Consider the following 21,432-nt stretch of genomic DNA (forward strand, 5'->3'; position numbering starts at 1 on the left):
AGTTTTAATCCTTATGTCATCAATGATTCCATCTCTGTGAAATTATTTTCCAGCCCCAAAACATATCTTCGTTTTGTATTTCTAAAGAGATGTATAACATCACCTCTAAGGCTCAAAGGCTTAGCTTGTTCTCTTCCAAGGTATGTGCTCTTTCTTATCAGAATTCAGTTGATGGTAAAACAGCTGTTGGAGGATTGGAAGCAGCTCTGCTCTTGGGTTTTTAGCACCCATTCTTTTTCCTGCCCCTACTCTTTTGAAATTTCTGACCCCTTAACAGACGACAGAGACTATTAAAAGAAAACTAGAATGCAATCTGGGGAAAATATGTGACATTTCCCACCATTTAATAACCACCAGACTTATTAGATGTTCTATTTTTTTTTTTCTCTCCCTCCTTCCTTTTTCTTTTTTTTTTTTTTCTTCTTGATAAGGTCATAATAACAAAAGCATTTAAAAAAATCCTTGAACCTAGGAATCCAGAAACTTAACTTATACACATATGCTTGCCCATGTACAAAGTAGAGAATTCCAAGATAACCCACAGATATGTATACATTTGGTTAAAGACAACTGAAATCTCCATCAAAGAGGACTTTTAAAATATCTAACATTCAGCAATGGAAATGTGTATGACGGTAAGAAAGGGTGAAGAGGCTATGTTCATGATATATAGGTAAGTGCAAGGTACACAGTGTTTAGAATGCTACCATTTATGAATACATAAGTTGTTTCTGGAATAATACACAAGAAACTGTTAATGTTGGAGGCCTCCACAGGGGGAATAGTGTACATGACCAGGAGACAGTCTCCAGTGTATAGCCTTTGGTTCCCTTGACATTTAAACTGTATTTTGTATTGATTCATCAAAAATAAATTTTTAGAAACATAAAATAATACTTTTGGCAATGGTCAGTAGAGAGAACTCTGATTTGTGAAGGATGCAGAACCAGGGGCACAATCTCATGCCTCATTTTGGAGGGGGAAACTGAGATAACCTAACAGGAAGGCAATTTGTCAAAACCTATCAAAACCTTTCAAAGTTTCCTTTTGACTAGATATTTCCAGTCCTAGGAATTTACCTTTAAGAATGTAACTGTAACTATTAAGACAGCAATGAAAGACATCAAGGAAGACAGAAATAAATCAAAGATATCCCATGCTCGTAGAGAGGAAGAATTAATACTGTTAAAATGTCCATACTACCCAAAGCAATCTATACATTCAGTGTAATTCCTACCAAAATTCAATGGTATCTTTCTAAGAAATAGAACATATAATCCTGAAATTTGTATGAAACAATAAAAGAACCTGAAGAGGCAAAGTAGTCAGGGTGAAAGGAAAGAAGAACAAAGAAGATGAAAAGAAGTGGAAGAAGAACAAAGCTGGAGGTTTCATGCTTCCTGATTTCAAACCATATTGCAAAACTAGAGGAATCAAAACAGTATATACCAGCATAAAAATAGACAACTAGATCAATGGAATGGAAGAGGGAGCCCAGAAAAAGATCTGCATACATATGATCAATTAATTTATGACAAAGGAACAAAGAATATGCAGTGGAGAAAGGATAGTTTCTTCAGTAAATGGTGCTGGGAAATCTAGACAGCACATGCAAGAGAATGAAACTGGACCCCTGTCTTACATCATCATCATCACCATCAACACACAACACACACACACACACACACACACACACACACTCACTCACTCACTCCTAAAAACAGGATTAAAGACTTGAATATAAGACTTGAAACCATAAAACTCCTAGAAGAAAGGAGTAAGCTCCTTGAGACACTGGTCTTGGCAATGATTTTTTAGATTTGACACCAAAAGCAAAAATAAACAAGCAGGGCTACACTGAACTGAAAAGCTTCTGCATAGCAAAAAGAAGCCATCAACAAAATGAAAAGGCAATCTATAGAATGGGAGAAAATATTTGCAAATCCTGTGTTTGATAAGGGGTTGATATCTAAAATATAAAAAGAACTCCTACAACTCCATAGCTAAATGAACGAACAAATAGAATCCAAATAAATAATGGGCAAACAATCTGTATAAATATCTTTCCAAAGACGACATACCAATGGCCAACAGGTACATGAGAAGTTGCTCAGCATCACTAAACATCAGGGAAATGCAAATCAAAACCCCACTGAGAAGTCACCACATACCTGTTACAATGACCATTATCAAAAAGACAAGGATTTCCCATTGTGGTGCAGTGGAAATGAATCCAACTAGTATCCATGAGGATGCAGGTTTGATCTCTGACCTTGCTCAGTGGGTCAGGGATCTGGCATTGCCGTGAGTTGTGCTGTAGGTCACAGACACAGCTTGGATCCCATGTTGCTGTGGCCGTGGTATGGCCCAGCAGCTGTAGCTCTGATTCAGCCCCTAGCTTGGGAACTTCCATATGCCATGGGTGCATCCCTAAAAAACAAAAACAAAACAATTACAACTCCCCCCCAAAAAAAACAACAAAAACCCCTGAGAAATAATAGGTATTGGAACAAACTGAACCCAGGGAACCATTCAACAACCAGACATTAAGGACAGGAACCAGGTGGTTTTGAGGAGCACAAGAGTTTGTGGACTTTGCCTCCAACACTGTAGTAAACTTGCCTCCCTACTTCCAGTTTTCTCTCTCCCATTTCAAACACTTACATGACAGTATCTTACTCGCTCAGCGTGGATCAATATTGGTCCCTGCCAGGGATGCAGAACTGCAGAGTCCAGTTCCCTCTCTTTAGGACTTGGGTGCTCTTTCTCCCAGATGCCAGCAGGGTTGGCTGTTGCCCACTCTCTTGAGCTGAATCTTTGCCAAGGACTTGCCCTTGGCTGAAGATACCTTATTCCTGCAGCCAGTGATGGGTGATGCAGGACAAGTCTGAAGGATCATTCCAGCTTCAGAGCTAAAGCCTTCTCATGGCTGTGTCACAGTTCAATTTTTTCTTTGCCCAGTCCTCCTTCCCTCACTTTCCTCCAGGTACTGATCCCCAAAATACCTCCTGCAACTAATATCTGACTTAGATCTGTTTCTCAGGAACCCACGCTATTAAAGTCTAATCCAGTAGCATTGGTTGAGGCACTGTTGTAACGTCCTGGGATCTAGAGCCAACATCCGAGGAGTTGGAAGCTGCTATCAGAAATGGAAGGGCTGGCTTATGGTCTCCTACTGTGGAATAGTGAAATGGTTTACAGGTGTGATCTTCCAGTAACACTGGAATGAACAGCCTCCATTTTTGTGTTATTTTGAATGAACTCCTATGAGTTAGATTATCATTGCTCCTGTGTATTTTCATGCTGCTTTTAGGAAGATTTTGCCGATCAACAAAGCCAGCAGCAATGAGCAGATACTTCTCAGAATTTTTAATATACTTGTAACCAGAACAGGGATGGAAAGAGGTGATATCAGGTGTACTAGGAAACCTGCCAGGTGGTTTAGGTAAATCCAGTGTTGTTCTCTTTATCTCTGGCAATAACAGTAATTAGAAAACAAAGCAAAACAAAACCAAACCCCAACATTACTTGAGCTATTGCATCTGAGAATGAACACTACGCTTTCTAACTTGTCCCCTACTTAGACATGTGACCAAGTTCTGCCCACTGGGATGTGAGCAGTCATTGTGGAAAACTTGCATTGTGCCTTTAAATGAAAGGGGTGTACACCCCACTTTACCTTTCTCCTTTCTGTTGGCTGGAATGAGATCAAGGTGGTAAGCCATATTGAACAATTAAAGGTGAGAGCAACATAGTGGAAATGGCAGAGCCACAAGATAGAAGGAACCTGGGTCCATGATGCCATCAAGCCACCATACCAGCCCCAGGCTACTTGAGCTGTTTTTTTTGTGGGTTTTTTTTTTGTTTTGTTTTGTTTTTTTAATATGGGAGCAAAATGAAACTCTTTCTTGTTTAAAACACTGATTTTATGGATCTCTATGATAGCAGCTGGATCAATATACGAACTTATACACAATACCTGTCTTCCCACTCTGTCTTCACAACAATCCTTTGGCAATAGGTATTTGTGTCATTTTAGATATTAAGAAAGGGAACATCACAAGTAATAAGGAATTTACCCTAGAATCACATAGCAGAAAAGTCTGGATCAAATGTGGGTATCTGATTGGAAAGACAATATTGTGCTAGTCCATATTTTTTTCACTGTTCTTTTCCTGGAAAATTTATAATCCTTGACAGGAACTTAATTTTCACATTTCTACATGGTTGGACTATATTGTAAGATCTTCATACACATTATAAATTGCAGTAATCACACTGTTAACAGTGTAGAGATAAACACTGCCTTTTCTCTCTACATTTATGACTTCTCTCCCTTTCTTGATTCATTTTTTTCCTGATCTCCATACGGAATAGGTGTGAGAGCTATTTTTAAGTAATCTGAAGTTTTTTGTACAGTTTTAGGTGCTAAGTAAATTTGATTGATTTATTCACAGATGTGTAGGAACACTCACTATATGCAACATCATGAAGAGAGCAAACCAGATCCTCCCCAGCCCTTGTCCTCTAGGTGCTCACAGTCCTGTGAGCTTGATAAATAATTTTAACCTGTGGGAGATGACAAGAAATATGAGAAGTACAGGGTACTAGGAGATTGTTAAGGATAAAGGGCCATCCTTTTTTTGAAGCTAGGGAAGCCTTAGGAATTTGTTGATCTTCAAAATGAACCCATAATTATGGGTAGAATTTTGTATAACTGAGATTTTGGTGTTTTGGTTTTTAGGGAGAGAAGCCCAGTTCAAGCTGATCTAAGCGAACACAGAAATATGCATTGGTTGAGCTAACTGAAGAATGCATGGTATCTTACTTCAGGCATAGTTGTATCCAGGGCATCTAAATGTTGCCCTTAGAGCGCCGTCTCTCTAGTTCTTGGTGGTTTTACCTTATATTGGCTATGTTTTCAGACACACTTATTCCTTGTGGAGGAAAGGATGAACAACCATCTCTCCCAGGCCACGCTTGTTACCAAAATCATCAATGACATATTCATATCTCTCTTGATAAATGGAGCAGAATATACAAAGTGGGCTCTGACTGACCTGGTCTAGATCACATGCCCGCTTCTGAACTTAAAGATGAGCTCTGTCCAGTGACCCTTGGACTGAGCTTGCACAGGAGTGGTTCCCTTTGAATTAAAGAGGATGCTTTAAAATCAGAAAGGGGAAATGGATGCTGGGTAGTCAAGAACAAGAGATGTCCATCACACATTTCACAGGTACAGAAGAGAGTAAACAGGAAATTCTAGGAGGAAACAACAGACTGAATAAAGGCATGGAGGCAAGATAGTAAAGTCCAGTTTGACAAGAAGAGAGAAAAATTAAGCTGGAACTCTGTTTTAGAAAGCCTTGACTGTCAAGGTGTTCAAGCCCAACTTTTTTTTTTAGGAAAAACTGAAGTATAGGTGATTTACAATATTGTTCTAGTATCAGGTGTACAACAAAATGATTCAATTTTTTATATATATATTTCAGATTCTTTTCCATCATAGGTTATTAAAAGACATTGAATATAGCTTCCTGTGATATACAGAAGGTCCTTGTATATCTGCTTTATATATAATAATATGTATCAGTCATAATATATATTATATACATAATTATAATATGTATTATATATTATATAATTATAATATGTAATTATATATGTATTTTAATAAATATGTATTATGTAGTATTTATATATAATAATATGTATCAGTTATCTGCTTTAAATATAATAATATGTGTCAGTTCATCCCAACTCTTAATTTATCTCTCCCTTCCCCTTTCCCCTTTGGTAACTGTAAATTTGTTTTCTATGTCTATGAGTCTGTTTCTGTTTTGTAAATAAGTTAATTTGTATCATTTTTTCAGATTCCACATGTTATATCATACAATATTTGTATTTCTCTCTCTGACTTACTTCTCTTAGTAAGATAATTTCTAGGTCCATCCATGTTGCTGCAAATGGCATTAGTTCATTCTTTTGCAAGACATTCCAGTGTGTGTGTATGTGTGTGTGTGTGTGTGTGTATACATATACAAGTCCAGTTTTAAAGGCAGTGGGGATCCAAAGAAGCACCCAAAAATACCACATATTACATATATAAATAAATATATCACCAAGTATAACTGAAAAATCAGTTTTCTTCATTTTCTTTAAGAGTCTGGTATTTACAGAGTTCCCATTGTGTGGCTTAGTGGTAACAAACTTGACTAGTATCCATGAGGATGCGGGTTCGATCCCTGGCCCCCCTCAGTGGGTTAAGGATCCAGCATTGCTATGAGATGTGGTGTAGGTTACAGATGTGGCTCAGATCTCAAGTTGCTGTGGCTGTGGTGTAAGCTGGCAGCTTCAGTTCTGATTGGACCCCTAATCTGGGCACTTCCATATGCTATGGGTGTAGCCCTAAAAAGCAAAAAAAAAAAAAAAAACAAAGTCTGGTATTTAGTTGTATGCTTCATTTATAAGGCATTTAGTTTCAATTAAGCTATAAAACTTACTTGACCTACTACTTGAAAAAGTTTCATTACATTTTTAAAATGTACTTGTATCTCCCAGCTTATTAAATTTCACTCTTGTCTATAACTTTGGGATTTGGCTAAACTGAAAAATACATATTAGTATGGGCAAGCCCAGGTGAAGGACCAGAGAACTCTCAGTGATAAATAAAAAGAATGCAACCAACCATGAATTCTTGGACTTGATGGGCAATTTACAACCTTACCACTTTAAGGCACTCATTTATTCTTCAGTGAAAGTTGTTCTCTCAAGCTTAGCACAGACTTTGGAAAAAGAAATATTTCATTATAATATTAATTAAAAGGTGCCTTTGGAGGAAATAAGTTGCTGATGAAGGATAATTTCTCTCTCCCTTCCTCCCTGATTTTCTGTGTGTCCTCTCTAAAAGCAGAAATGAGAAAATGGTTGACCAGAGCCCCAGAGTAATGGATCACAAAGTTCCCAAAGCAGGGTCAACCTGGGTTGACCACAACAGAGTTTTAATGGCCTCCCTTCATGCTGGGGTTACATGAGAAAGGGCTTTGCAGAATTCATGCTTCATATGAATTCATTATCGTCATCTCAATAAGCAGGTGAGATCCACGAAGTGGGGTTCCCATGGTTCCCACTTTTCTGATGTGAGGCAGTGTAACTTTGTGATAGCCATGCCTTGAACTCCCAAATAAGATGGTTCTGGGTTTTGTTAAGCCCTCACAGCCTCATCTGTGCTAGAGAGTTATAAACGTATCTACTTATCTAATAGAGCTCTGGGGAGGATTAGCTGAGATAAAGATGAATAAAAAGCAACTAGTTCAGTGTTTCAGCCTGACCCACTCAACCCAGTCTCCCCAGAATCACCCTGGTTTTAAAAGTGTCATAAAACCCTTATCCTGGGAACCTACTTAGTCTCAGGCAAACTGTGATGGTTTTTAACCCAAGAGGCAGGAACTCAAACTCTCTTAGAAAATATTAGCTATTTTTGTTTCAGAAGAGAAAAATAAAGATTAAAATACTTAAGATGGTGTAAGGAACATAGGCATTTTGTTAAAAAAAAAAATCATCCATTATAACTACAGAATTCAACTTCAAGTTTCATATCTAAGGCTTCTAAATCCAAATCCAGTTCTTTTTCTGTGGTGCTCTTATTCATTCTTTCATTCTAGTCCTCATTCACCTAATTGATCACTGCCCTTATAGAGCTTACAGTATAGACAACACAGACTTTTTTTTTCTTTTTAGGGTCACACCCCCAGCCTATGCAAATATGTAGGCTATGGGTTGAACTGGAGCTGCAGCTGCTGGCCTACACCACAGCCACAGCAACATGGGATCTGAGCCATCATGTCTGCGACCTATACCACAGCTCACAGTAATGCCAGATCCCTAACCCACTGAGCAAGGCCAGGGATTGGACCTGCATCCTCATGGATACTAGTTGGGTTCGTTACTACTGAGCCACAATGCCAACTCCAACACAGACATTTAATAAATAGCTACCTTACCCATTTAAACTGTCTTTGTGCTACCTCTGCAGTTGCTCATGTGTGGTTTTCTAGGGATTTTCCTGAATCCATCCACTCTCAAGTCTTTCCAGCTGTGTATGTTTTTTTTTTTTTTTTTTTTTTTTTGGTAACACGGACACTTTGGGGTTATAGTTTAGCCTTTGGCCATGGAGGAGGGAAAGTTAATTAGCCTGAAATGACGTGTTAGGGGGTTCCTTTTTTTACCTTTTCATGGCTTAGCAGATTGAAGGAGACTGGGGTCCTCTTCTCTATCAGTGGACCAGTCCACAGTCACAGAAGGCTGGCCTGTAACCAAAAGCAAGGGCCTCCCTGATCCTCACAGGTCACTGGGTCCCCATCTGCCTCCCTGAGGTCACAAAAAGACCGAGAGGCTTACATTTCCCCTCACACTCTCACCATCCACAAGAAAGGGAAGGTAAGGCTTTCCAAATGTATTCCCCCTACGGAACTGTGTGGTCTTTTATTTTCATTTCAGTGGAGCCAGGAAATTCAAAATCAGTCACCTAGTCCAAAATATAATAACCTTTTGGTATTCTATTTACGATAACATTATCATAAGGTAAGTGAATACTTCATTTGGGAGCCAGGGCAGTCACTGGGGGCTGACTTGCCTTAGCAGCACCATGTTAATAAACTCGAGAAGGCCCTATACTAGGTTAAAATGCGACTTTTCACCCCCTGCTGGCATGGCCAAGTGAATGGGGGAAGGCAACCTCTAGCAAAAGAGGATTAGATTTCACAAAAAGATATGGGAAGGGATACAAAATCCCTCACCGTGTCTCCTGCAAAAATAAAAGAACAAAAGCGCCAGTGGCCATTTCTTCAAAGAAGAGCCTTCACTGGACTGTTTCCACTTAACATCTAATTTTTTTCTTACCTTTAAATTTGGGTGGCCAGTGTTTAACCAAATCTTTACAAAGCTCAGTGTTTTATTTCCTTCTTATTTTCATTTAAGATACATTTCAGGGAGGATTGGTAGGTATTTGAATTTGGTAGGAAATTCTATGACCAGGTCCTGAGAAGAAAATAGGCTTTTGGGTTTTTTTTTTGGTTTTGTTTTCTGGGTGTTTTTTTTTTTTTTTTTCCTTCCCGGTTTGGACCTCACTGGAAAGACAAGTAGGAAACTGGGAAGGACAGTGGTTCTGTGGCACCAAGTATCAACAAGCTGGCTTGAAAATACAGCCTCAAGGGTATGTCAGCCGCAGCATTTTTATGAGCTTTTTCTTTCTTTCTTTTTTGAAATTGCAGCAAGTCTGTGGCTATTTCTTAAAGGAATGTAGTGCAAAAGTTGTGCCTCTTGCTATTCTGAGCATTCTGAGGTCTTGCCCAAGATTTGAAAATGTGCCCAATACAGATATGATCTGAGACTTCAAATGAAGAAAATAAGTTCAAAATAATATTTTTTTCTTGATGGTGGGGTGGGGGAGTGTTAGAGAGGACACGCATCTGGTTTTTTCCTTTTTTCTTTTCTTTTGCTTTCTTTCTTTCTTTTTTTCTTTTTAGGGCTGGATCTGTGGCATATGGAAGTTCCCAGGCTAGGGGTCTAATTGGAGCTGTAGCTGCCAGCCTACACCACAGCCACAGCAACACGGGATCCGAGCCACATCTTCGACCTACACCCACAGCTCACGGCAATGCCAGATCCCTGACCTACTGAGTGAGGCCAGAGATTGAACCTGAATCATCATGGATACTAGTCTAATTTATTTCCGCTGTGCCACAACAAGAACTTCTGCTTTCTTTCTTTCTTCCTCCCTTCCTCTGTCTCACTCCCTCTCTCTTTCTTTCTTAGGAAGATCCTTTGTTAATCAGACATCCTAGAAGGAAATTAAAAAGGAGTGATCTTGTCATTGCTAATTTTGCCAAGTGTTATGGGTTGGCTTGTGTCCTCCCCACCATGCCCCACTTCACACCAATTCACATGTTGAGTCCTGAGCCCCAATACCTGAGCATGTGACTGTCTTTGAAGCCGGGGGCCCTTAAAGAGGTAATTAAGGTAAAAGGAGGTCAGAAGGGTGGAACTGAATCCAGTATGACTGACATCCTTATAAGAAGAGGCGGTTTGGACTCAGACATGCACATCCAGAGCAGGGACCATGTGAGGACACAGCAAATCAGCATGGCAAGGAGAGAGGCTTTAAAAGAAATTAACCTTGCCAACACCTTGATCTTGGACTTCTGGCCCCCAGAATTGTAAGACAATTCATTTCTGATGTTTAAGCCATCTAGTCTGTGGTATTTCGTCAGGGCAGCTCTAGGAAACTAGGACACTGAGTCAAAGGACTGTTTCTGCCAAAGGATGTTGCCGCTGGAGCATGATAGCGCCTTGTTTGAGGAAAGAGTGGCTTGTTTTCCTTATCTCTTTGCTGTGTGTTTTTAGCTACCATTTATTTATTTATTTTATGTATTTGTTTTAAATTTATTATCATTACTTGCTTTTTTCAGGACTGCACCTGTGGCACACAGAAGTTTCCAGGCCAGGGGTCGAATCTCAGCTGCAGCTGCTAGCCTGCATCACAGATACAGTAATGCCAGATCTGACCCGCATCCACAACCTATACCACAGCTCATGGCAACTCCAGATCCTTAACCCAGTGAGTGAGGCCAAGGATTGAACCTGCATCCTCATGCAAACTACTCGTGTTCATAATCTGCTGAGCCCCCAGAGGAACTCCATTTTTAGCTACCTTTTAAATGTGCACATAGAATTAGGGAATTTTGGTTTCATAGTTATTTTGGCAGAGGTAGGCTGGGAGAGATGTGAGAATGTATTTCAGTCACATTTTATTAATGTGAATTCATTTTAATATGCTTAATAAAATTCTGAATCATATATGGCCTATAGTATAATTTAAACCTAAAATAATATTTATGTATTTTTTGCGAGGTTTTGATTTCTTTGCATGGCCTAACTTGGATTTCGCTTTTTAAACTTAAAATAACAGTGTAAGTTTTTTTTTTCTCCTAAACTTTGTTAAGTTGCTTAAAATGTCCAGGCTCAACTTCAGAGTAATTAAGGTAAATATGAGATAGACATAGATGGAATAAATGCAGCTGTTGTAAAAAGATGTTCCAACACCATGTCAAAAAGCATTTTTAGTGTGAACTGGAAAAATGATTTAAACTCATTGTATGTATATTATTACTGCAATTATGCATAGTTATATGTAAAGTTTGTATATTATAATTATATAGACAGCATTGTTACAATGAGATTTTTTCTAAAGCCTACCATAGGAAAAAGCACTGTGAGAAATATACTGAACAGTGATAACTTTTAGGGAATGGCATTATGACTGCTCCTTTCCCCATAGTTTATTCTCCTTTTTGCCTACATTTCTTTCATATGCATGTACTGCTTTTATGATTAAAGAAAATTATTTCGCCAGTGTGAAAAATGCATGTGAGTTCATTATACATTAATAATTAAATGAACTAACCACCACCAGGTGTAAACACCTGGCATAGTACTCGGTCCAAACTATGAGCTCAAGTTGAATTCTCTTGGTCTACTCTAGGCCAGACCAGTTTCCAGGCAGACAACAGGACATGGGTGTCCCAGAGAAAAAATCAAAGAGTCCACATGATTTAGAATTGTGGGTAAGAGGAGGAAGGAAAGGGAATGCAGATCTCATAATAAATAGAATTTCATCTTTTTACTGAATCAGTACTATTTTATGTTCCTGAGTGGTAGCCTTGCATATCGTTTATTAAGATGTTATCAATTAAAGAGTTTTGTGGAGTTGCCAATATTATGGATGCCTCCCTCCAAGTACAAAAGGATATTCTCCTTCAGAAAGATGGGTGGAAAAATGAAAGCTGTGTTGCAAGTTTGAAACGTTTTGATGAAAAGACATTCTTTCGGCATCGCATAGACTTTATGTAAAATACTGTTTGGGGTTATTATTGAAATAAGTAAGGACTGCTTCATTGACCAGGCTGCCTTTGCATTTGGACACAAGACACTGGGCGAGAGTATGGAGGTGCCATAAAATTTCTGAGCACATCTGGTTGATAGCAGTAGAGAGACTGACCTGGGGCCAGCACTCCCAGAACTGTGCCTTTTTCTCTTGCTACTCTGTTTCCTGACCCTCCTCTTTCCTTGGGGGGGAAAAAATCCCTAAGCCACTTTTAGAACAGCTAAGGAAGTTGTGTAATGAGGCATAGGAAATGCTTGCTGGTGATTCTAAGAGAGGGCTTTTCAATATGCTCTAGCCAACTAGAGAATTCAGAAATTCTAGATTTTTTTTTTTTTTCTTGAAGGTATCTAGAAGCCTAGAACCTAACCAAACTAAAAAATCAAATGCCAGGTGCAATCTACAATCTTATTCATCCTCCCACAGAGAGACAAGTACCTTCAGTCAGGACAGGAAAGTTTCTGGTTTATCAGTACTGTTTCTTACCTGATACAACTCTAGCAGGTTCTTGATAAAGTGGAGATAAAAGCAGAGTGAAGAAGAATCTCTGAAAGATCTGCCCCATGAATCCTTTGTATTCCTAGATTCTGAGTCAAGTAGTTCTTTCTGAACTCAACAAGGTTCTTTATTTTCTACTTTAATGCGAGTTGACCTGAAACTTTAGGCCTGGGCCAAGTTACAAATATACCCTACCAGGAATTGGCCCGGTTAACAAATTCCAAACTGGAGTCCCATTTTTAACTGAGATCTAGCTCAACCTCACCAGCACAGTAGGGCTCGCTCTAACAATATGAGCTTTCAGGGCCTTGCTATTTAAGATTCTTTCTCTCAGACTAAATAAGCAAAACTACTCCCAGACATCCATCACAAGTATCACAAGAGTGACTTAACATATCATGTAACTTAGAACGGGCTGGTTTGGTTCCTTCAGACTTCCTGACTTGAGTTAGCTGCATCTGCTTGTGTTGGGATTGTGTTTTGAAGACATTGTATCATTTGGCCAAGAAAATGGAAAGCCGGATGGCTTTGAAAGAATATTAAATGGCAGAAGTCTCTTAGAATGCTTAACTCTTTCTAGACATTGTGCTTATATTTCTTAAAGAGTGTCTTCTTTCGCGTAAAATGCTGCTCTTTTATCCAAACCAGAGGTAAGAAAGAAGATGAATACTTTCAGGACATTTTTTTAAAAAAGGATGATGAAAGCTTTTTGAAAAATGATTAAGTACAATTTTGAGTATCTTGTATTCAGAGGATATTCAAAGGATGTTTTTAATCTTACTGACACATTCTCTTTTATTAGAGAAGGCATAATATTTACTGTTAGCTTTCAGAAATGTGTTTCCTATGCTGAAGGAAAATTTTCAAAACTAAAATGATATATCCTTTGCTCATAATATGGTAACCTAAGTACACATCAAGAGGATGCAAAGTATGCATGTTGATCTTTCCTGTCACTGGGATTAATAATATCATGTAGAAAAAATTCTTAGAATGATGCCTGGCCCCTTATAACTGCACAATAATTTAATTACTGTGAAGCTGCAGACTCAGAAAGTCAACCTCTCATTTCACATCTCCTCTTGACTATGTCCCAGCCACCTCAAACTTGACATATTCCAGGATGAGTTATTTCTTTCTTCCCTGTTGTAGTCTGGCTCCTCCCACCAACCTCCCTTAGTAAATGACATCCTACATTTGTTCAAGCCAGAAATCTTATGAGTCACACCTGATACCTCCCTCACGTCTCCACATTCATCCATCACCAAGTCCTGTTCATTATATAAAGACATTTTACATTTATCTACTCACCTCTATCTATATTGCTAAACCTCTAGCCTAGGCATGTCAGCCTCTGCACTATTGATATTTTGGGCCAGAAAATGCTGTGGAGGGCTGTCCTGGACATTGTGGGATTGTTAGCTGTACCCCTATTCTCCACTACTGGATGCCAGTGGGACTCCCCATTGTTGACAACCAAAAACGTCTCCGGACCCTGCCATGTTCCCCAGGGAGCAAAAATCTCCCTCTGTTGAGAACCACTGATCCAGTCCAAATGGCTGTTATCTCCTACTTCAAATCCTACAAAGCCTCCTTACTAGTGTCTCCCCAGTAAGGACAAGACCCCTCCCTTCACTCCCCTTTAAGCTTTTTTCGAGGGAGCTGTCAGAGAGGTCTTTACACCATATGAATTTCATCAGTTCACAGAGCAGCCTAAAGCCCCAACCTGCTTTTGCTTCACACTTAGAACAGATGCTCCCAACCCATGTCCATCTTCACTGAGTCCTGGTCCTCTCTCCAACCTAATCCCATGCCTGTCCCTCCTTCTGCTCTGGCTACAGTGGAATTCCTCCCCCATATACCAGACATCTGCACTACAGCCCCTGCCCACTGTGCTGCACCCTGACTTAATTCTCATCCATGCAGGGGCCTGCTATGACTTTCTATCACAGGACCCCAGTAGTTTCCATCAGTGCCTTCACCATGATTTTCAGCTCTGCATTTTCAGTCTTTCGTTTGTTGTTTGGCTCATCCTAGGCTATACCTTTCCTGAAGGCAGGAGCAGGTCTGTTTTATTCTTTACTCAATACCAGCACCCATCCCAGTGTCTGACACATAAGAGGACAATGAGGCATATTGGTGGAGTGAATGAATGAATGCTGAATGAATGAAACAAAAGCAGTTTTGGTTGGAAGTTGCTGTCCCCATTCTTAGCACTGGGGGGTGCTAAATAAATAAATAACTTTATCATAGCATTTAGGAGGTTTGGATGTTCCTTTCCCATGATACCACTTAAACTGAGTGGCCCAACCAATTGTTTTTCACAGTATTAAGATTATTAAGTTGAAAGAGTTGTGCTAATGAAATGAAACATTCCTGCAAAGTGCTTTCCACAGTAGCACCAGGCAATTAGAAGTGCTCATTAAGTGCTAATTGTTATTTTAATCTTAACTTTTTAAAAATTCGGTCTTTATCAGCCTTCCCATGAAAATGGTTGGGAAAATAGTTTAAAGTGAAGGACCATTGCTCTAACCTATATTCCCCTTAAATGACTATACCCATGACCTGGGCTTTTCACTATTTGCATTGAAACATACTTTCTGACCCTTACCAAAATGTGATCACTTTGAAATACAGAATGGCTAAAATGTGAAGAATAAAGTACTCCATAAAAATGTTAGAATGACTTCATTTTAAAGTCAATCATTGGTTTTCTAATTCCTAAATAAAAATGTCATATGATGAGAAACTTATCTGAAAATTCAGCCTTGACTCCATTTAAAATTTATTAAGGTTTTGAAAGCCCTGTTGCTGAGTGAGGATTTTATGACACATCTCACTAAATTGGAATAGCTACAGGTTGTGTATCCCTTTGCCAACTCAGAAGCCAAGTCTTGGTAGTGTCAAATGCTGACACATTGCTCTGATATTTCTCAGCAAAATATTTTGAGTTACATGGTATTCACAGCCTTCACTTCATCCAGAATGCTGAAATTCTACCATCTAAGGGCATTAAAATCTCTTAGGTAGAGAGAGTATGAGAAGAAATAAAGAGTGTCTTGCAGCTATCTTTTTGTCATATATGGTGTAGTGATGGATATTTTTCACACTGCAAAAGAGGATGTAGGTACAGAAGTCGTAATTTCACTGTTTTCTGCTGTCCCTTTAGATATTCAAATTGCCCTGATTTCTGCATTTTGGGGTGACATCTGTAATTCTGTACCCATTAGATCACCAGAATGAAATGGAGTGGTTACTCTTAAGTCCCAGGAAAACGCATTACCTCCTAATCAAACTTTTACCCAAGGAGCCATTATAAATGGAAGAAAAATACCCCAAAGGAAAATTCATGGAGGATAAGAAAGGACCCCAATAATAAAACTATTTCATGCAGGCAGTTCTATTGTGCAGCCAATGAAAATAACTCAGGGACTAGTTTGGGATTTCATTTTTCTTTCATGTCAGACTAGTTAGCTCAGCTGGTTACAAGTGTGGTCCCAGTGAGGCCAAGCTATTATCCAAGCTGGCTGCCTCTCTGGTGAAAGCTAACAACCAGCTTACCAGCCCCAGCTCCTGTTCACAGGGCAGCCTGGCCTAAGGACTCTAGAGGAATAATTTCCAGTTTGTAGAATGCGAAACACAATTCAAAGAGTTTTGGCCTGCAATGATAGGGTTTTCTTATTTTTCAAGCTTGTATATGTATAAAATTGGCCTTTAGAAAAGCATCGCAGGTGAAGGTAGGGGTTAGATAGGAGAGAGGATCACCGAGCTTATCAGTATCATGCTTATCATCATCTTCATCTTAGTTATCTTCTACTTCATCCTCCTCCTCCTCATTATTGATACCAGCATCAACATCATCACTGCTATCATGTTCTAATTATGAGCCAGGCCCTGGGCTAAACGCTTTAACTGTGTTATTTAATCTTCTCAACCATTTCGTGAGTTTGTCTTGGGTGTCTTCATCTTATTGTTAACAAAACTGTGGATCTAAAAGACTACCGAACACCTGCAAGAACACCCAGTGAGTAAATTTCAGAGCCTGGATTCAAATCGAGGTCTCTCTGATTCCAAGTTCCTGATCTCTGCATCTACACACATATGCTAACCTCAGGGCAGTAAGGCTGCCAGCTTCTGTTCTACGCCAGCCTCTGTCCAAAGGTTGGGTTATCTTTTTCTAACAAAAACTTTTTTTGTGGTAAAGTTTAAAACTCTTTTGAGGAAAACTTTACAGTGACCCAATTCTTATGACCTAGATTCTCTAAGTTAGCTTCCAACGGACACTTACCCTTAAAACATTATGAAACATCCTTCTGTTCAACTCCTCTAAAGAGTGTACCAAGGTCAGTATAGGCCTATCTACCAATAAAAAGAAAACTGCCTCAGACGTCTGACACCCAGCAATGCTGTGGAGATAAATCCTGCCTTTTTACAAGGAATACCTTGCAAAATACATTGAAAAGGGGTGTGTTTGTAACAGTAGCTAACCATTATTGAGCATTTCTCCATTCTCTTGAGAAAGTCAATTATTTAAATATTTTATGCACACACATAATTTCTGAGAGTTTACTTAACTGTTTTTTCTTGTATATGTGTGGTCTTAGGGAAGGGATGGTATTTTATCCTTCTCACCATTGCAGTCCTTGGTACATAATAACTGCTTACTCAGCTACTTACTTGATGATATTATGACTTACTATCACAATAGACTTACTGTTGTTTTTAGGTTATGAACTCCACAGACAATGTCTACCTTAATGATTACTGTATCCATAGCACCCAGCACAGTGCCAGGAATATAAGAAGGACTCATTATTAATAACTGATTAACATCAAACTAGGACTAAATCTTCCTTTGTAACCATTCACCATGCTGGACACCTAGCATGTGCTCAAATATATTCTAGAAATTTCACAGTGACCTTTGGCTGAGAGATGAAATTTTTCCTACTTGCTGCTTCTACCTCCCTGGTAATGGAATTGTGCTGGTCCATCCACCCAGGTCTACTCTGTCACTTGAAATGGGGCTGCCCATGGAATGGAACCAATTGTAGCAATAACATCTTAGAGTTTGAATAAAGGGAAGTAACCCCTACATGGATCAAAACCACGACCTTCGCATCTCCAGTTATTGCTACAGTAATAAAAAAAACGTGGTCTCACAATAACAGAAGGAACGTTTAGGAGCAAGTGAATACCATCTGGTCAGAAACTCTATATTAAAATGCTAGATGCATCCCAAGCCAGCCTCCTAACACCCCATTAAATTAAGTTGTATTTCCTAAAGTAGGGTCTGAGCTGCCAGGTGGCATGTAAGGGACATTTTGAGGGGAAAGGTGTTTTTTATTGCCAAGAAGCTGAAGTCTAGAAAATTCATGGACTGGCTTAAAAAAAAAAAATCCCCACTCTTTTATGAGTCTTGAAGGAAGAAATTTTTCTATAACAGCAAACCTGATAATAAAAGGAGATGGAAAAGTGAGCCTGTTACATTTAGGAATGCCATTTCATAGCCTGGTAGAGTGGTGAGACACAGAACTTGCTGTTAGTAGACTTGGACATACGTATCTTTGCTTTTGCCTGTGTTGACCTTGGGCAGGTTGATAACGTTTTTGAGGCTTAGTTTCCCCATCTATAAATGAGGGCTAAATCTCTTGGCCTAGCACCATGGGGTGATGAAACCCTGTGATCAAATCTCACGTCCAAGAATAATTTCAATTGTAGATGTTTGACATTATCACTAAAAAAGTTTCATTTAATGTTCCTTAGATAATAAAAGTTAATTATATGGCTTAAAATGTATGTTCTATTAATAGACAGCACAATGCATTATAAATTAATGTGTGTTTGTGTTTTTTGTAAATTCTGTATTTATCTTGCTTTAACAAAAGCATATTACATCTGGTTAATGTAAATATTTAAGAATGTAGCACAATTTTCTGGACTGGGGTAATCTTTCATTACAATAGAAAAGCTGAGCTGAAGCACTTCCTTTGAAGCTGCCCCCACCCAAAAAGTTATGCTAACTCTACATTTAAAAATGGTTAAAGTATAGAGTTCCCGTCGTGGCTCAGTGGTTAACGAATCCGACTAGGAATCATGAGGTTGCGGGTTCCATCCCTGGCCTTGCTCAGTGGGTTAAGGATCTGGCGTTGCCGTGAGCTGTGGTGTAGGCTGCAGATGAGGCTCGGATCCCGCGTTGCCGTGTCTCTGGCATGGGCCGGCGGCTTCAGCTCCAATTGGACCCCTAGCCTGGGAATCTCCATATGCCGTGGGAGTGGCCCAAGAGACAGCAGAAAGACAAAAAAAAAAAAAAAAAAAAAAAAAAGGTTAAAGTATGAGGATTCCTCAAAAAACTAAAAAGGGAGTTGCCATGTGATCTAGCAGTCCCACTCCTGAGCATACATCTGGACAAACTATAATTCAAAAATGCACGCACGCCCATGTTCATAGCAGCACTATTCACAAGAGCCAAGACATGGAAAGAACCTAAGTGTTCATCAACAGATGAATGGATAAAGATGTGGTGCATGCGTGCGCGCGCGTGCACACACACGCAGACACACACGGAATACTACTCAGCCATAAAAAAGAATGAAATAATGCCATTTGCAGCAACATGGATGCAACTAGAAATTATCATACTAAGTGAGGTAAGTCAGAAAGAAAAAGATAAATACCATATGATTTCACTTATATGTGAAATCTAAAATATGACACAAATGAACTTACCTATGAAACAGACTCTAAGACATAGAGAAGAGCCTTGTGGTTGCCAAGGGAGAGAGAAGCTGGGGGAGGGGTCAATTAGGAGTTTGGGATTAGCAGATACAAACTATTTTATGTAAATATAAAATGGATAAACAAAAAAGTCCTACTGAATAGTATGGGGAACTATATTTAATATCCTGTGATAAACCATAATGGAAAAAAATATGATGGAGTTCCTGTCGTGACTCAGTGGTTAACGAATCCTAGGAACTACGAGGTTTCGGGTTCAATCCCTGGCCTTGCTCAGTGGGTTAAGGATCCAGTGTTGCCGTGAGCTGTGGTGTAGGTTGCAGACGCAGCTCGGATCCTGTGTTGCTGTGGCTCTGGCGTGGGCTGGTGGCTACAGCTCTGATTAGACCCCTAGCCTGGGAACCTCTTGCCGCGGGATCAGCCCAAGAAATGGCAAAAAGACAGAAAAAAAAAAAAAGAAAAAAATATGAAAAAGTTTATACATGTGTATGACTGAATCACTTTGCTGTACAGCGGAAATTAACACGGCATTGTAAATGAGCTGTACTTCAAAAAAATTAAAAATGACTAAGATGGTAAATTTTATGTCATTTATTTCACCTAATTATTTTTAATTTTTAGAAAAGAGATAATTATTATTTCTCATTTAAATTAATTAACTGCCTAATGTAAAGCAGTTAATAGAAATAGCTTAAAATTGTGGTGCCAATTCTGAATTTTAGATGAAGAAAGAAATGGAGCATCAAGATTTCCTTCCCTTCTACACATATTTGTGGAGCTGCTACTTATTTGCTGACACTCTTTGAAGAGTTAGGAAATAGGGATAAAACAAAGTTCCAGTGCTCATGGATCTTTCTAGTGAGGGGTGGGGACAATACATAGGAAAACAAATAATGTAAGAGATAAATGCGATGAAGAAAAATAGTCAGGAAAACAAATATTTATTGACCTTCTACTTATTTGCTGACCCTCTTTGAAGAGTTGGAAAATAGAAAGAAAACAAAGTTCTGGTGCTCATGGTTCTTTACTTCTGGTGAGGGGCGGGGAAAATAAACAAGAAAACAAATCATGTCAGGCAGAGATAAATGCTATAAAGAAAAATGGTAAGAATGTATTGGGGGCCAGTGCTGTTTGGGAAAGGAAGTTTTCCTCCTCTACTCAGGTGAGTGGAAACTTGAAAGAGGGGGCCTACAGCTACCTGAAGGAAGAGCTATATCTGGGCAAAGAAGATAGTGTGTGCAAAAGCCCTGAGGTAGGAATATGCTGAGGGTTCCAGGAGACCTACGGTGCTCTTGTGCAGAGAATGAGTGAGTGAGGGAAAGAATGGTGAGAGCTACAGCATGAGAGATAGGCAGGAACAGAATTAGGTTCTTGTGGGTCATTTTACAGTGAAGAAAGTGAGGCTTACAGAACAGAGATGACTGAACCCAATCTAGAGATAATGCTCTTCCACTCTGGAAGCTGCTCAAGATGATTAAGAGCCTTTTTTTTGGAGGGGGGGGAGTTGGTGTTGATTGTTTTGGGGTTTTTTTTCCACTAGAAATTTATCTTGTCTGTGCAGAGTCAAGTTACAAACCTGACTCAATCCTTTTTTGGTTCTTCCTTCTGAAAACTGAAAGTATCATGAAGTTCATGACACCGTATGTGAATGAAACGTGATTAGCTCTCTCCCAAAATTTGTGACTATATGTATATGCCTTGAAGGAAATGCAAAAAGAAACAGCACATGGGGAATGAAGAACACTCTGTAATTTGGAGAACTTGCATGATATAGTCATTTTGGAATTGTTTTTAAACTAAATCCAAGCATAGTTTGATAAGGGTTATAATAATATGTACAATTAAGCAAGCTTAAATTCTACAGCCAGATATATTTTAAAGCTATGTACATCAGATGTATGAAATTATAAGACTTTACAGCCAGTGTTGTTTAATTGTGCAAAGCAGATCTGTAACTAGCGGGTTTTCTGGTTTTCAGGTATGCTGTGCGTGTCTTTGTGCTAGTTATTTCTGTTTTTGAAACTGGTATTTCTTAGATTATTACCTAGCATTGATTTCTACTTATGGGCATTGAGGGTTTTTTTTTCCCCAGAGTTTTAAACATGCTTCATTTTCTAGCCACACAAATCAAATTCCAATCGTGAATGGAGCAGAGCTCTAATGCAGTTAGTCAAAGTGGAAATTGTTCTGCGGTTCTGGAGTTACTTAGAGATGCTTCTCCATCTGCGAATGGGCATAATTCCACTTGGCTCACC

The 21,432-nt window shown here is 39.1% G+C and overlaps 1 long non-coding RNA gene across 13 annotated transcripts in view; it reads left to right on the top strand.

The window, feature by feature from the left end:
- LOC106505633 overlaps positions 1 to 21,432 on the top strand; it is a 397,602-nt gene that overhangs the window by 22,466 nt on the left and 353,704 nt on the right. The window lies entirely within an intron of this gene.

This window comes from Sus scrofa, chromosome 13 (assembly GCF_000003025.6).
Source record: "Sus scrofa isolate TJ Tabasco breed Duroc chromosome 13, Sscrofa11.1, whole genome shotgun sequence".
Taxonomy (NCBI): domain Eukaryota; kingdom Metazoa; phylum Chordata; class Mammalia; order Artiodactyla; family Suidae; genus Sus; species Sus scrofa.